The sequence below is a fragment of the Manis pentadactyla genome, chromosome 16 (genome assembly GCF_030020395.1).
Source record: "Manis pentadactyla isolate mManPen7 chromosome 16, mManPen7.hap1, whole genome shotgun sequence".
Lineage (NCBI taxonomy): Eukaryota > Metazoa > Chordata > Mammalia > Pholidota > Manidae > Manis > Manis pentadactyla.
Window position 1 is genome coordinate 14,758,135 of NC_080034.1, and position 16,986 is coordinate 14,775,120.

The 16,986-nt window shown below is 38.2% G+C and overlaps 1 protein-coding gene across 4 annotated transcripts in view; it reads left to right on the forward strand.

Moving 5' to 3' along the window:
• The window catches only part of LOC118927729 (uncharacterized), a 51,677-nt gene extending 39,285 nt beyond the window's left edge, over positions 1-12,392 (forward strand). For 2 of the 4 annotated variants that reach the window (XR_008994485.1, XR_008994480.1), the window contains exons 3-4: positions 10-1,940; positions 10,387-12,392. The gene's annotated coding sequence lies outside the window, so the exon portion shown is untranslated. The remainder of the gene's footprint in view (positions 1-9; positions 1,941-10,386) is intronic. The other 2 variants (XR_008994481.1, XR_008994482.1) reach the window with 2 other exon arrangements.
• The last annotated feature ends 4,594 nt before the right edge of the window (positions 12,393-16,986 follow it).

The following is a 16,986-nucleotide window of genomic DNA, read 5'->3' on the forward strand; positions in this document are numbered from 1 at the left end:
CTCTTTCAGATTTAGGAGGGGCAGTTCCTAGACTGTTGCAACATCTAACATCTACAGGAAAAAGGATGGGCTGTGAACAGCACCAATTTCAGGGACCTGGTTTGTCCGTGAAGTTCTTGGGGGTTGTCTGGTTGGGTAAAAATAGAGTTGTTCCTGAAGCAGTTATACACAAGGTCCAGACTTTCCCCACCCTTACCACTGTGGCAGTATTACAAGAGTTTTGGGGTCTTTTGGACTACTGGAGTGTGTTTATCCCGCACTTGGCACAAATTCTGAAGCCCTTATACCGGTTGGTATGAAAGGGTGTCACGTGGGACTGGGATGAGACATGTGCAGCTGCTTTTGCTGCTGCCAAGCGTGCAGTCAAGGCCCTACAGGCCTTGAATGTAACAGACTCATCAAGGCCCTGTGAACTCGATGTTCATGTAACCGAAGATGGTTATGGATGGGGTCTTTGGCAGTGGCTTGAAGGGACACACCAACCTATTGGATTCTGATGACAACGATGGGAAGGAGCAGAGGTCCGGTACATCTTGATAGAGAAGCAATTGGCTTCTGTGTACCATGCCTTGCTGGTTATGGAACCAATCGCTGGAATAGCTCCAACCAAGATAATAACCACCTATCCCCTTGCGGGGTGGGTGTGAGAATGGGCCCAAAGGCCATGGAGTGGCGTGGCATAGACGTACACTGGCTAAATGAGGGCGCATATTTACAGCAGTGCAGTGTCCTCTATACTAGCCCCTTAAGTGGAGAACTCCAACACTTACTGGGGCCAGTGACTTATACCAGTAGAAAGCAGGAAGAACTTACTTTTGAGCCATTGGTAGCCGAAACCCTCTGCCCATATCAGAAGGATATCAGTATGCTATGACTTGTGTGGACACGGCTACTGGACTGTTCGTTGCTTTTCCTGCACATCATGTAGATCAGCAAACCACTGAGGAGGGCCTGGAGCATCTCTCTGCAGCCTATGGCTGGTTGCAAGTGATTGAGTGATCAAGGCAACCACTTTACTGGACATGCATTACAAGAATGGGTACAGCAATTAGGAATAAAGTGGAAATTTCATGTACCATATAATCCTATCGGGGCAGGCATGATAGAGAGGTACAACGGTTTGTTGAAATCTGGCCTGAAGTTGGATACCAATAGTCCCTGGGGTTGGTCAGTTCACCTATGGACAGTGCTGTGGCATTTGAATGAGAAGCCACATAGAGGAGCTTTGAGCCCTGTGGATATGCTCACACACCTTGTTGCCTCTCCTATACAATTGTACGTCCAAACCAAAGAAGAGTTATTGAAGCCAAGATATGGCCAACTGAGCAACGTCTTGCTGCCAATCCCTACTGCGTTATGCCCAGGAGACACTGTTGAATGGACCTGGCCCTGGACATTTTGACACATGGACCAGCAATGGCTGGCCCTTCTGGCACCTTGGGGGAAAGGCCTGGAAGCTGGCCTCCTGTGTATTCCTGGAATAACAGCTGAATGGCCCCCAAAGGTCACAGTAGTGTGCCCAAAACGTCCAGGAGGTAAGAGCATCTTGCAGGGAAGTTTTGTTTTATCTTTATAGCCAGTGCATGTACCTCCCATAGCCCTGTATATAGACCCATCTGTAACTCGCACAGGGAGGGGGTTGAAAGTCTAGTATACTAGACCAGGACGAGATCCCATTCCTGCCACTGTTTAATCACAAGACCTCTCTTCTTGCCTGTATCCTTCCTGTTGGACAAGATTTGCTTATGCTGGTGTCATTAAAACATGTATCTTATCGCTCTTAAGGTTATTTTCTCCTATAGTCCTTGTGGCCTGAATGTGCCCCCTGGCTGCAGCTGCTGCGTGATGATTGCTCTGAACCTTCAGCTACTGCCCGCCTGTGGAATGGATGAGCTGAGGACTTAATCTGCATAAGACTTTGAATCTAGCTGAATCTTCCGGTATGAGGATTGTCATGATTTTATTGTTGTTACTATTGTTATGTCATTAGTCAGGTCACAGTGCTCCAGTTTTCTCGCCCAGGGACCATTGCGGAAGAAGGGAAACAAGTAGATTGTAAGGCGAGATTTCTGGAGGGGTGACCTGTGGGTAAGACTGTAACATTTCCAGAATATCTCGCCTGGCTTTAGTGTATTTGCATATCCTCAGGGGTGCAGAGAAGTTCATCTCCATGTCAGTGGATAATTACCTGGGCAACTGAGGGTGTGTCTGAACCTGAGAGTTTAAGGGGAGGGGCTGGCTTTCTTGCCTGCTTCTTTCAGAGCAGGGAGAGAGATGGTGCTGGACTGCAGTTTGTAAGCCAATAAATGGGTTTTAAACTTTATTTCTCCCTTTGATTTCAGTTTTTAGAGGTATTTTGCCCCAGGATTTCCTTTCCCCAGACTTACAGTCTGATTATCAATTTCTTTTTATTAGGATAAGATACCACTTTCTTTACTTAGCAAATGGTCTTTTGTATCTTTCTGTAGTTCTATGATGTACATGTTTTAAATATTTTAAATATACTGTTGATTTTAACCAGAAATAATGTAAAATTTAAATAATTTTTGCAATCATTGTCTTGCCAATGGGTTTTCCCTGACAAGTTCACTATGAGACTGAAAAAATGACAGTGGAACATTCTTGGGGTGAAAAGGTTATACCCAACTTTATTCCCGTGGTGGCAGGTCAGTCACTAGAATCCCATCCACTCAGAGTGAGTCTGCACATAGCAAGCCAGTCTCTGCCTCTGGGCCTCTCCAGTCCCGCAGCCATCTCAGTCTCTGTCCTTGGTGCTGCCACCACTCCAGCCTCTTGTGTCTTGCACCCGTGCAGCCCTGCCACCATGTCGCCCAGAGCACTGGGTGGAGCTCTTTATACAGAGTCAATAACAGTGTATTGCCCATGTGTGTAGTGAGCAAGCCGACCAGGGCCAGGTGAGGATCCTGGGCACAGGAACCTTCACTTTCTCCACAACTGTGTTTCAGGCTCATTTAACTGCCCTGAGAATCTATGCTCTGTTGAAAAATATGACTAGTCCAATAATAATCATAGTTAAAATCTGTGAACTGTTTTACAGTTTATAAATTTCTTTGTATATTTTAGTAAGTTTGGTCCTGGTAACAATACTGTGAAGTAATAATACAGCAGTTGTTTCCATATTACAGATAAAGAAAGTAAAATGAAATCAAGGTACTTGTTTATTATTCCATGGCCCAAACAACAATACATCCAGTTATCTTAACTCCAAAGCTTAATCACTTGTATTACTCCTTATGAGTTAATTAAATTAATTTATATGATAATTTTCAACTCTCAACTTTTGCTTGTTGAGTGAATAATTTTTAAGAGGTTAAAAATAAGCCACTCATCTGTAAATCTCTAGGCAGGTCTCTAATGATTGAAGTTTACTGACATATATTCTTAGCCTATGAAGCTGACCTGGACAAGCAGGTCCCAAAATGCTGTCTACCCTAAATGTGGAGCTGAATACTTGGTTCAGTAAAAAGCAGGTCCTTCAAAATGACATAAAGTACTCCATCTCATTACTGTTACTATTTCTGTTGCTGCTAACCAATTACCACAAATTTAGAGGCTTAAAATAATATACATTATGGTATCAGCTTCTGTAGGTTAGACATCCTGGCATGTGAGTTCTGGGCTTAAAGTACCACGAGGCAGAAATCAAGATGTTGGCCAGGCTGAGCTTTTGTACAGAAACACTGGGACAAATCACTTCCAAACTTAGCTTGTGGACAGCATCAAATTCATTTTCGTTAGGAGACTGAAGACTCCATTTCCTCGCTGGTTGTTGCATAGGGGCCATTCTCAGCTCCCAGAGGCCACAGGCTTTCCTTGCCAAGTATTAGCCCTTTCCATCTTCAGAGCCAGTCATGGAACATCTTCTCTTGCTGAATCCCTCTCAGCCTTTCACTGTCTAACTTCCCTGTGTCTGACCCTAGACACAGATTTACAGGACTCAGTGATAGGCCAGGCACTCCAGGATGGTTTCCCTACCTTAAGATCAGTGAATAGGAAACCTTAACTACATCACAAATGCCTTTCACAGCAACACCTAAATTAGTGTTTGCCTGAGTAACTGGGAGAGAAGGTGGGTGTAAACCAAGAGCTGGGAATTCTGCGTGCCTTTTTAGAATTCTCCTGACCATTCTTGTCACCTGTGCAGCTACAAACGTTTTCTGATTAAGGTCTCTACTCTCCAATCTCCTGCCTTAATGCTCCAGTGAATTCACATTATAAAAATAGGCCCCTCAGTAAATCTCTGTAGTACACAGTTCTAACTAAATTTAACAGCTTGCTTAAATTGATAACAAAACTACCAACACTTTGAAAGCCTCTCATGGCATGTAAGATAAGTCTTTGAAAATCAAAATCTGTACCACATGTTTCTCTCTGCATTCCTTCATGCACCACTAGATGGAGAATCCTCCTGATTTTTCTGTGCATAGCTAGCCCAGGGCTTTGGCTTCACTGCTTCCCCTCATCTGTACAGTAAGCATGAATCCCACACGTCATCGTGTCAAGGCTGCCTTCAGGACTAACTCCTCCATAGAGCTTTTTATGAACCTCTTTTCCCTTGAATGCTTTTGTTTTATTTAGCTGAAAAAATCTGTATCTCTGGTGTAGTTAGCACTCCACTTTGGGTTAAGGTAATTAATAAATGCTTCTTTGCTCCTGCCAAGTGGATAATTCTTCTAGGCCAGACCTGGATTTGGTTATCTTTGTCTCTCTACAACACCTGGTAGTACCTCATAGAGAATTGATATTTCGAAATATTGGTTGAGCTAGTAACTAAATGAAATAGAAAGCACAATGTGCTAAGAGCACATAGATCTTCACTGCGAATGCTTATATGTTTCCGTATCTTTCGCGGTTCAGGCTGCTAGTCTGTTCTTTTTCTTGTGGCTACTATTTTTCAAAGCATTGGCTGTAGAGCTGAAGTCTTTACATTAGTCCATATTCTTTGGTACTTAGCTAATATTGAATTGTCAACTCATTTATATTTTCATCTATTATAAATAAATGTTGCTGTTTGCTTTTGATTTCACAGAGAAAAATATTTTCTGCTTATATTGAAGAAAACTTCAATAGCTAGAGATAGAGTCTTCTAAATTTCTCATTCACAGAGTTAACCTTTCTCTAATATTAGTAATAATTCTCTATAAGTCATCCCTTGACTAGTCTCTGCTGTGTGAGTCATGTGTGACTCAGCAATTATTTTGAAATTTTAGTGGTTACCATTTATTTAGACAGGCTTCAGAAACATTAGTCATTGTGAGATTCAGCTTACACATTTCCAGTTAGTGACTAGTTAAAAATAAGAATAAGAAAATATGGAAAGCACATCTGAGCTTTCAGTGAGTCATAATCTGGTGAGGGTCTTGATTTTGATGGCTGCTAACTGACCAGGGTGGTGGATGCTGAAGGTTGCATGGCAGTGGCAGTTTTTAAAAACAAGACAACTATGAAGTTTGCTGCATTGACTGCCTTTTCACCAACAGTTTCTCTGCAGCCTGCAATGCTGTGAAAGCATTTTTCCCACAGTAGAACTTCGTTCAAGTTGGAGTTAATCCTCTCAAACCCTCCCGCTGCTTGGTCACCTACTTGTATAATATTCTAAATCCTTTTTTTGTCATTTCATTAATCTTCACAATATCTTCAACGGGAGTAGATTCCATTTCAAGAAACCACTTTCTTTGCTCATCCTTTATGAAGCAACTCTTCATTCATGAAAGTTTGTCACGAGATGGCAGCAATTCAGTCTCATCTTCAGGCTCCACTTGTAGTTCTAGTTCTCTTACTGTTCCCACCACGTCTGCAGTTACTTCCACCGCTGGTGCTGAAACCCTCAAAGTCATCCGTGAGGGCTGGAATCAACTTCTTCCAAACTCCTGTTAATGTTGATATTTTGACCCCTTCTCCATGAATCATGAATGTTCTTACTGGCATTTCAAATAGTGAATCCTTTCCAAGAGGGTTTCAATTAATTTTGTCCAGATCTATCAGAGGAATCACTGTCTGTGGCACCTATAGCCTTTTGAAATGTATTTCTTAAAAATAAGATTTGAAAGTCAAAATCACTCCTTGATCCCTGGGCTGCGGGATCGATGTCATGTTAAAAGATATGAAAATAACATTATTCTTATTGTACATTTTCGTCAGAGCTCTTGGGTAACCAGGCACATTGCAAATGAGCAGTAATATGAAATACAGGCATATTTTTTTTCTGAGTAGTAGGTCGCAACAGCGGGCTTAAAATAAACAGTAACCCATGCTGTAAACAGATGGACTGTCATCCAGGCTTTGTTGTTCCACTGACAGAGCACTGGCAGAGTCGGTTCAGCATACTTAGTAAGAGCCCTAGGATTTTCAGAAAGGCCAGTGAGCATCGGCCTCAACTGAAAGTCACCAGCTTCATTAGCTCGTAAAAAGAGAGTCAACCTGCCCTTTGAAGCTTTGAAGACAGGCATTAAATTCTCCTTCCCAGCTGTGAATATCCTAGATGACAACTTCCAAGAGAAAGTCATTTCATCTACATTGAAAATCTGTTGTTGAGCATGGCCACCTTCATGAACTCTCTCAGCCGGATCTTCTGGGTAACTTGCTGCAGCTTCTACATCAGCACCTGCTGCCTCACCTTGAACTTTTCTGTTACTGAGGCAGCTCCTTCCTTAAAGCTCACAAACCAACTAGGTTCAGACTTTTCTTCTGCAGCTTCCTCCCCTCTCTCAGCCTTCATAGAACTGATGAGAGTTAGGGCCTCACTCTGCATTAAGCTTCAGTTTAAGGGAATGTTATGGCTGGTTTGATCTTCCATCCAGACCACTGACAGTTTCTTCACATTAACAGTAAGGCTGTTTGGCTTTCTAATCATTCATGTGTTCACTGGAGTAACACTTTGAATTTCTTTTAAGAACCTTTTCTATGCATTCACAACTTGCCTAACTGTCGGCCTAAGAAACCAGATTTCAACTTATCTTAGGTTTCAATGTGCCTTCCTCACTAGGCTTAATCATTTCTAGCTTTTGGTTTGAAGTGAGAGACATGCAATTCTTCCTTTCATTTGAATCATTAGAAGCCATTGTAGGGTTATTGCTTGGCCTGATTTCGATATTGTTGTATCTCAGGGAACAGGGAGGCCTAAGGAGAGGAAAAGAGATGGTGGAATGGCCAGTCAGTGGAGCACTTAGAACACACACAACTTTTATAATTAAAGCTTGCTATCTTATGTGGGCATGGTTCACTGGGCCCCAAAACAGTGATAATAGTAACACCAGAGATCACTGATCCCAGATGACCAGAGCAAATATAGTAATAATTAAAAAGTTTGAACTGTTGTGAGAATGACCAAAATGTGACCAGAAACATGAAGTGAGCAAATGCTATTGGAAAAAATGGTGCTGGTGGACTTGCTCAATGCAGGGTTGCCATAAATGTTCAATTTGCAAAAAATGTAATATTTGCAGAACACAATAAACTGAAGGGCAATAAAAAGAGGTTTTCCCCTTGCTGCTTGGTTAGGAAATGCTCTCCTCACTCTGTGCATTGTTGTTTTCCAGTTCAAAATCAATACTTCCAGGGCTGAGGTTTCCCATACAGATTCTCTGGGGAGTGACGGGAGCAATGAAGAGTGGGGAAGGACTGGTCATCTGTAAATCAGGGACTTGTGAGCTGGGTCATCCATTTTTTGACACACATTTACTTAAGTTACATACTTTTGACTCTTATGTTTTATGAACATAAAATTAAAAGTGATAGGAACTTTTAAGTGTCAGATCATATGTCTGGCTGGTTAAAGCAAGTAGGAAGCAATAAATATGTAACTGAATGCCTTATCTTTTATGGCGATTCAGGTTCAAATGTGAATAGCACTCAGTTAAAAAATTATGCCGGTGTACATTGTGAATTAGATTACAGACTGTTTTCTTTCAAGCCTTCTATTGGCATGAAATCATAATTAACACAGTTCAACTTACTATATTTCTAATGATGTGAGTAGGCATTATTACAATTAAAGTATAAGAAATTTGAAGTCTTTTATACTATTAAACATAAGATGTGAATCTGAAAAGGTCTCTTATGTTTGAGACAGAGTAAAGTTTTGCTCAAACTAGGAAAAACTTTCAACTTCTTTTGAAGAAGGCTAAATAAGCCTGAGAGAATAGAGGGAAAGGAGATTAACATATTGTAAATGGTCAGGGTCGAGGTGGTATCACTGTACACTGATGGTGGTACAGTACTATTAGAAAATTTGTATTTCACCAGTTTTTCCATGAATGTCCTTCTGTCTCAGATCCCACATTGCTTTTAGGAATGCCATCATTTTTTATATTCCAGATACTCTACACACAGAAACTTTACAGTTTGCACCTGGGAACTTAGTCATGTTGGGTGCTTAGTTGGAATTAACTTATAAGGTCAGTTTCCTGTTATGACAGTTACAGCATGGGAATGAGGGGGCACATAGAACTTGGAATAAGAGCATAAGTAAGTGTAGGGAACTGCGGGTGGGTTTCCCTTTCTTGAATGTCTACCGAATCACAGAACATTAGAGTTAGGAGGAACATGAGAATTCATCTTGCCTCCCACCTCATTTTGCATGTAAAGGATCAAAGATAAAGAAAATTAGGTGATTTGCTTTTAAGGAACAAGGTTTCATCTGGAACTATTTCACTAGAGCAGCAGTTCTTACTGTGGTCCAGAACCCCCGGATGCCCCCAGGCCCTTCGGAAATGTGGTGGAATCAAAATTACTTTAATAATAATATTAAGATGTTATTTGCCTTTTTTCACTCTAATTCTCTCACGACTGTACCATGGAGAGTTCCAGAGAACACTATCCCAGTAATTAGAATGATGTCATCAGTAAGAGAAGGAAACATGGACACCACCAGCCATCAGATCTGTTAAATTAATGGTTCTAATGAAAAATGTATTCTGGGGCACTCCCTGTCTTTTCTTAAATATATCTCTGGCTTTTTTGCAATTATTTTTAACTCATATGTGACTGCAAGCTTCTTATGTGTCTTTGAACTCAGGATTTCATGCTTCTACATTCACGATTGACTTCATTTAACTAGTTTGTACTAAATTTATGAATGCTTGTGGATATGTGCAATAATTGAAAATGCTAAATTAATATCATTTTGAACTAGTTTTTTTTATCAGTTCTACATAATTGCTGCAAACTTTTTTCAGGAAGTTACATTGTTTTCTACGTGTTGCTTAGTTAAGTTTATAGAAAGAGTCGATAACAGGTGAACTTTGCTCTCTAGAACAAATGAAAAGGAGAAAAAAAAATCCTCATATCCTGTAGGCAAATCTATCTCCTTAGAAAATGAGCTGTTTCCAAGCAGAACTGGGGAGATACAGGAGCTGGGTAGGCGAAGGGGGATTCCGGGAGGCTTTGTCAGCAGGGATTTCAGAACTATGAGGAGAACCCAAATATTACTCTTCACAATGTTGCCATATTCTCCTCAATAAAGGGTGTCAGTGGCAGTCTTCTGGTTGTCACAGGTGACAGCAGAGCAAACCTATGCAGCTTCCAGAACAACCACAGATCTTGAGAAAGAGAAAGTGGAAGTTTCCTTCTGTCACTGTTGTCATGAACGTATGCCGACCCTAAATCATGATTTTGTGGTAGATGGGGTGGTGAGGAAGACTATTTCCTTCCCTGGGCTCCTCTATTATTCTCACCAATCAGTTAGTCCCTTAGTCACACTGGGCATGTTTTGTCCTATTTCTTTACAAGTTAGTGCTGGCAAGGGAAGAATTTTGTGTCTTGTTTTGTAACATCTAATATATAAAACATGAAATAAAACCGGAATCATTGTGATTTCATTTTCTCCCATAATTTTGCCTACAGTGAAAGACTAGGTTCAATCTTTTACTTATTTTCATCTTTTGCTTCTCTAATCCTGTTAAATAATTCATCAGAAGGCAGTACTTTAGTGGTAAACAACATACTGTTTCCCCTTGTTGGTACTTAGTAAACTTTAGCTACTGCAATCTGTTCTCATAAAATGAATCCCATCATTCTTTTAATCATTTTAGTCTCTCTTCTCTGGATCCACTCAATTAGATTACATCTCTGGCAAGAGAAGTACTTGAGTTGAACAGTCTTCCCATATGTTATCTCAGAAGAGTGGTAGGGGAAAGACTTGAATCTTATATTCGTGGCTCAATAGCTACATTCCTTTCTTTGATTGCTTCAGCCCTCTGAATATAGTAGGTATTGAACAAATGCTTGAGAATGAAATGTGGACTTGTTGACAATTTTATTATTTTTCCCACCTATATTTATAGCCCTTTACTAAATTTTGGTTTCTTGAAAACTCATTTCTAAACAATAGTAAGACTCTTAATATATCTTATGCTAATACCACAGGTTTGGTTATATACCACATATCCAAGCACAACAAATGATTATAGTAGCTGCCTGCATAGTTAGCCTATGATGAAGTTGTTGGCCATGCATGTACTGGAATGACAACATGAATAAAGGAATGAATGAGTGAACTAGCAAAGAACCAAGAATTTTCCAACAGGAGATAAGATAGGCCCATATAAATATGTGTAAGTAAAATAAATGACTTTGTTACTCATACAATTTGTTTTGACTTTAATACTTTTTAGTTTAAGAGTGAACTTTAGCCTTTTATAAATTCTGAGTACAATAAAATTCCCTGGTTAAAATGACAATTGTTCTAGAAAGTCGTTTGGTTTCTTGGACTTTAAATAATACATTTTTCAATCAGTATTTTAAAGAAGAAATAAATCATTCTGAGGAAAAAAATGTATATACTTCATATAAAAAACAGAAAGCAAATCAGAAGGGTAATTATATTAAGCAAATAGTATTACTTTTGCTGACGCTGAACAGAATATGGGCAATATGCTAAATAAGAATTCTACCAGGAATATGGACCTTGATGAAAGGAGATTTTTCAAAAGCAGAATTACTTTTGTTCATGTGTCTTCTCTAAATATTTATATTTATTTGCAAAATGGCATGTAGTAGGTATAGGATATATTATCACATTATTATATAAAAAATGAAAACAAAGTCTCAAGAGAGATCACAAAGCATAAATGTATATCCTTATTGATCAAATCTTCTCTATCAGGGAAACTGGCTACTGGCTAGTCTGCTGCCCGTTTTTGTAAATATTCACTGAAATATAGCCATGGTCATTTGTTAACCTGTTGTCTATGGCTGTTTTCACCCTACAATGGAAGAGTTAAGTACTTGCAATGAAGATCATGTGACCCACAAAGCTTAAAATACTTTGTGTTTACAAAAAAAGTTTGTCAATCCTATCATGGTTTATTCTCTAAATTCACATGTGCACATTAATCATATTTTAATAGTTTCTTTTAAGCATTCCTTTCCGTTCAATGATTTTTCTTTCTCAAGAGTTGAGAAAAAATGTCAAATGAGCAATTTCTAGAAAAGGGGAGACAAAAATACGTGAAATACATTTTGGTCTCAAATTCTCTACAAATGCTATTCAAAAAATTTTCTCTTTCCTCACACCTTCAACTACCACTCACTTTCCACAGATGGAAGAACCTTCTGTTTCTACTTATGCAGACTTGCATTTGAAGCCTTCAGTATTTAGGAATGCTAACTATACGATGTCAGACATCACTCCTAAAACTAAAAAGCACCTGAGTCCTTCTAAAATAGATGGATAATTTGATTTCTGTTGCAAGTGGTCAAGTAAGTTTCCACTCAGATCAGGCAATTTTAGAGGCTAATGCAAAGGGACAAGGGTCATTGAAGTTCCCTCATCTTATATTTAAGCATATATTTATTTTTGCTCTCTTAGGTACTACATTTTTTTTAAAGCTTGAATTTCTTCCCATCTTGACTTAGTGGTTGAAAGTGTGGACTCTGGGGCCAGGCTTGGAGTTCAGATCTTGATTGTGCCACTCACAGGCTGTTGGAGCTTCAGCGAGACACTGAAGATTTCTGTGCCTCAGTTACCCCATCTGTGAAATGGGGGTAGTAATAGTACCTCATTGGTTCGGGGGAGATTAAATGAATGAGTATCTGCAGAGCACTTAGAAGTTCACCTGTATACACTGAGAGCTATGCAAGTATATCCTATTTTATCTACTACAGTAATGTAATGGTGCTACATTTTTGTAAAATTCCTACAGATTTTGACTTTTACAGCTGGAGTACAGGAAGCAGTGTGGCTGCTCCAGCTCTATCTAGGTCACCATTCCAAAGTGAAGAGCTATGCTGGCCTCCTAGGCAGGCACAAAGGCTTTCATCAAAGAGCTCAGTTAATGAGCTGAGGAAAGAGGTATTTTAGAAGTTTTTTCCACTTGTTTCTTGTTTTAAATTATGTTTGCTTAATTAAATAAATCTTCCTTTAAACTTTATGATGCCATCAGAAATTTATTTATTTGTGATATACCATAAGATGTACCAATGGATATGAGCTATATACCATTTAGATTATCATCCACCAGTCTTTATAATAGCCAGTACACAATGGAAACCAAAATTTCCAGATGAGCTCAGGCCCTATTACTTTAGTGTCCAATATAGTTACATTTTAAAAACAATATTTTATATATAGATTACAGTTCATTTTGCTGAAAATTATTCAGAATTCATTTAGATTTAGGTAGAAGATACAATTTGTCTTTAATTCTACTATCTAGGAGGTACTGTGGTGGGAATATTGTGTTCAGTTTGTGAATTATTGTTAACTAAGCATGCCTAGAATGATTCCCAAGAAGCCTGAAATAGAAGTAAATAATACAGATTTCTTTCCAAAGCAGCAACCTGGTCAGAAAACAGTCAAGTGTTTGTTTGGTATATGTATTGTGTGAATGGCTCAGACTTTACCTAAAAAATACTTATGAATATAAATCATCATTTATGGGTGAAGATGTCCGACAATAGATGATTTTGAGTCCCTTATTTAATAGAAAGAAAGCATTCATGATAACTTCAGTGGCTACAGTGATTGACTGAGACATAGAGGACATCATTTGAAAATGAAGTCATCATAAAGATTTGATGTAGAATTATGTAAGAGACTATTCTTTGGCAATACTTACTTAATTCTCATAATAGAAGTGTGGCGATTTTCCCCAGAAAATAAATTCAGTCTTTCTCATACCTCATTCATTCAATCATTCAACAAAAGTATATTTATATTGATATCTTATTGTGAAATAAGCAGTGTTCCAGGTGCCTGAATAACAAAATAGAATTCAAACCTTCTAGGACTTCACAGCTTCAGTGGGAGATACAGACAGATAATATACAGTACAAATGGTTATCAGTTGTGCGATGTATATATAGTTATGTGAAAGTCAGAGGGTAGTGGGCAGACCGTACCTAAAGAATTTAAATAAGACCTCTTACCAAAAAAAAAAAAAAAAAAAATTTCAAGTAAATACAACAATTGAAAGAACTTTTTGAAGAAAGAATATCAACAATTCATTCATCACCCTCCCACCACCATTTTCATATTTATTAAAGTTAGATATGTCTGTGGCTTAGAGAAGCAAACAGTTCTTCACCTCACTTAGTTGGATCTTTTTGTTTTAACTCATTATCTCTAAAAATTGTACTTGTATTACAATTTATTTATCTTTCAGTTTGCCATTAACTATTGACTTCTCCCATTGGATAAATGAGGATTTGACTGTCTCTCCTCCTTCCTCCTTGAATGCACATGCACTCTTGATCCCCCCAAGTTTGCTAATAAAACACAGTAATGTTAGCAGGATCAATATTTAGTATTTACATTATTATGGTTACGTAAAGCTATTCACAGTTGAGCCATGTATACTATATGATTTTTCCTTGCTCATGTGATTTTTTCTTTTCTATAGAGTTCATAGTTTTTTTTTCAGTTGCTTACTATCCTATGTATATGTTAAAAATTCAATCTCAGTTATTCCCCAAACATCCAGACTCAGGAGATATTTTACTAATTTATTCTTCTGAAAATTTTTTCTTTGGCTTTTATCCTGAAATTATATGAGAGTATTTATTTATTTATTTATTCATTTTGATAGTATTTACTTTTGATATTCAGCTGTTATGCTGAGCTTTTGCCTTATCAATTCCTTGGAGATTCTCTTCACTCTCCCCCATGTTGGGTCTCCTGTTACTTGAATCTGTGTTGGTTTCCTATTTTGGAAAGACACATCCTTCATTAGTTTCTTGAGAAAGCATATATGATTGGTATGTGAAATGTGTCTTCATTTTGATCTTCACTTGATTGATAGTTTTGACTCGGTATAAAATTATGGGCTAGATATTTTCCCACAGAATTTTTAAACCCTTTCACCATTGTTTTCCAGCATCCAGCGTCACTATTATGAAATCTGAGTTCTTTATGATTCCTTATCCATAGTGTTCTGAAATTATATGATGCCGAGTCTCTGTGCATATCAACCTTAATCCATTTAGCTAGATATTCAGCTCACACTTTCATTTGGGAAACTCATGCCCTTCATTACTAGGAAATTAATTTTTGAAGAGTGCTTTGCCTGGATAGTTATCTTTTCCTGAAATTCTTATTCATATGTGTACTTCACAGATTGGCCATCTTTTTTATAATCCCGTCTATCTTCTTTGTCTTGTTTTTCTTATTTCTGGAAAGTTCTGCACATTGCATTGTTTCTTAATTTCTCTCACTGATTATTCAGATTATCTTTCTGAGATTTGTTCAGTTAGCTATAATTTGTCCACCTGCTTCCTACCATCCATTTCTTTTTTCTGTTGTCTCTATTTCCATTTTTCTTTCTCCTTTTTCGCTTATGCCTTTTATTTAGGTTTTTTTGGAGCAGGTAAAAGTAAGTGCATATATTACATCTGACATCTGCCCCCAAAAGGTCTCATCCACTTTTTAAAGATAAAGATGATCTTTTATCCTAAACAATTAGGCAAAAAGAATTGGTTGATTAAGCAAGAAAGTCAGTTGAAGTCAAGAATCAGAAAAAAGACATATTTTAAACATATTCTTTTAAATTGAGTCATACAATTGTACATTTATTAGCCAATCTGTTGATTTTGGAACAATGCTTTTTTTCTGAATATGCATCCACTACTTTGAGTTTCACATTTTCTTTCTTGTGTACACCATTATCACAGTGCATCAGGTAAGAATAACATAAAATTTTTACTTTTTGTGATGCAAGATCTTAAAGACCATTGTAGGACACTCTGAAAGACAATTCTAAACTTCAGTAAATTGTCTTAGTTTTTACAGTTGTATTACCTGAATGGAATTCAAGAATTTTTATTGGACGTGTACTGCCATAGACTGAATCGCCATAAACGAGATTAGTACCTTTATAAAAAAGACTCCAGAGAGTTACTTCTTCCTTTCTGCTACATGAGGACATAGGATGGCTGTCTCTGAACCAGGAAGTGGGCCCTCACCAGACACTGAATCTATTGGCACCTCGATCTTGGACTTCCCAGTCTCCAGAAATGTGAGAAATAAATGTCTGTATATTAAGCTACTCAGTCTGGTACTTTTTTTACAGCAGTTTGAACTACGACTTGTATCATTTTCAAGTCTTTCTAAAACATTCAGCTTGTTTTTAAAGAAATATTACATATCTTTCTTCATATTGGTTTACATAATATTTAATAAAGCTGCATATTTGCAATAACCAGTGCAATTAGGATAAACAATTTTGAAAATAACCAGTATTAGTATTATTTTTAGTAAGTATACAACTAAATGGGTGGGTGAAGAAGTTGGGGAGGGGTTGTTAAAATAGCTCTCTTGAGGTTTAGAGTGAGGACAGTCCAATTATAATGAGGAGGGGCTAAAGATAACTTGAGTAGGAGGTTAGAATGATGCGGTACAGGCCCAGAGGGAACAGCAGGACTGGAAAGATGCTCAGTGATAGGCTGTCATGGGAAATGATGATCTCTGAAGGATCTCTCTGACTTACAGTGTGGAACCTGTACAACTGCTGTGCAGATAAGGCCGCTCTGCATGTCACATGAATGAACACCTTTATAAATGAAGAAAGTTAAGTTCTAACAACTTAGTAAGATCTAATTCTTTATCTGGTTTATTTGTCAGAAATGTTCCAATTCTATGTTATGATATAACAATTTTTCCATTTTATCTTGAATATTAGAATTAGGATTAATGATTAATTTGGAGGATTAAGGAAAGAGGATGTGTCTCTAAATGCAAACCATGTTTAGACTGCTGTGTTTTGTATAAATAATATAGATTATCTGGAAACTTCAGCTATAACTTTTTTACTTTGATTCAATAAAATAAATAGATTAGTTATTAAGGTTTATAAAGTGAATCAGCATTTGGATTTGGATGAAATTGTAAAAATTCAGCTAAGTGGATAGGTAAATAGGCCCAATTTAAATTTTCAAGTTTTAAGAGGAAAATGAAAAGCCTCTCAGATACAGTTTTTTAAATTAAGAGCAGAGAAGAAAATTGGTCAGCAATACAGCAATTGTTATAAGCCTGTTTGAAGTGTGCATTTTGTGGTTTGATTAGGAAGAGTCACAGAGAGTAAACTGGGAAGATATTGAAATTATGTAAAGTGGAAAAGACAGAGCGAGCCAGCAGGGAAGATGAACAAAGAAACAAGGGGAAAAGTAGAGTAGATTGCAACAAACGTAAAACAATGACTGCAGTTGCAGAAACAGAATGAGAGAGTCAGGCCTCACTGACGGGCTGGAGTGATGGCCGGGTGTCCTCAGGCCTGGGAGTCCGGGAAGCAGGTTATCAACTCTGGAGACACTGTGCTCATGCATGGAGAATGCGGAGGGAGGGTTTGATCTGATTTGGAAAAACAACCTTCCACCACCCACTGTACTAGAAGTCAAAAGTTAAAGATGGCAGAAGCATAATTTCCAGCCCCCCTTGAGAAATCATCCCCTGTCTCCTCTGAGTTAGGATTGTTTGGGAGGCCATGTGGTGCAGCCTGTGATTCTGTGTTCATTGTGGCCAGCTGGGAAGGG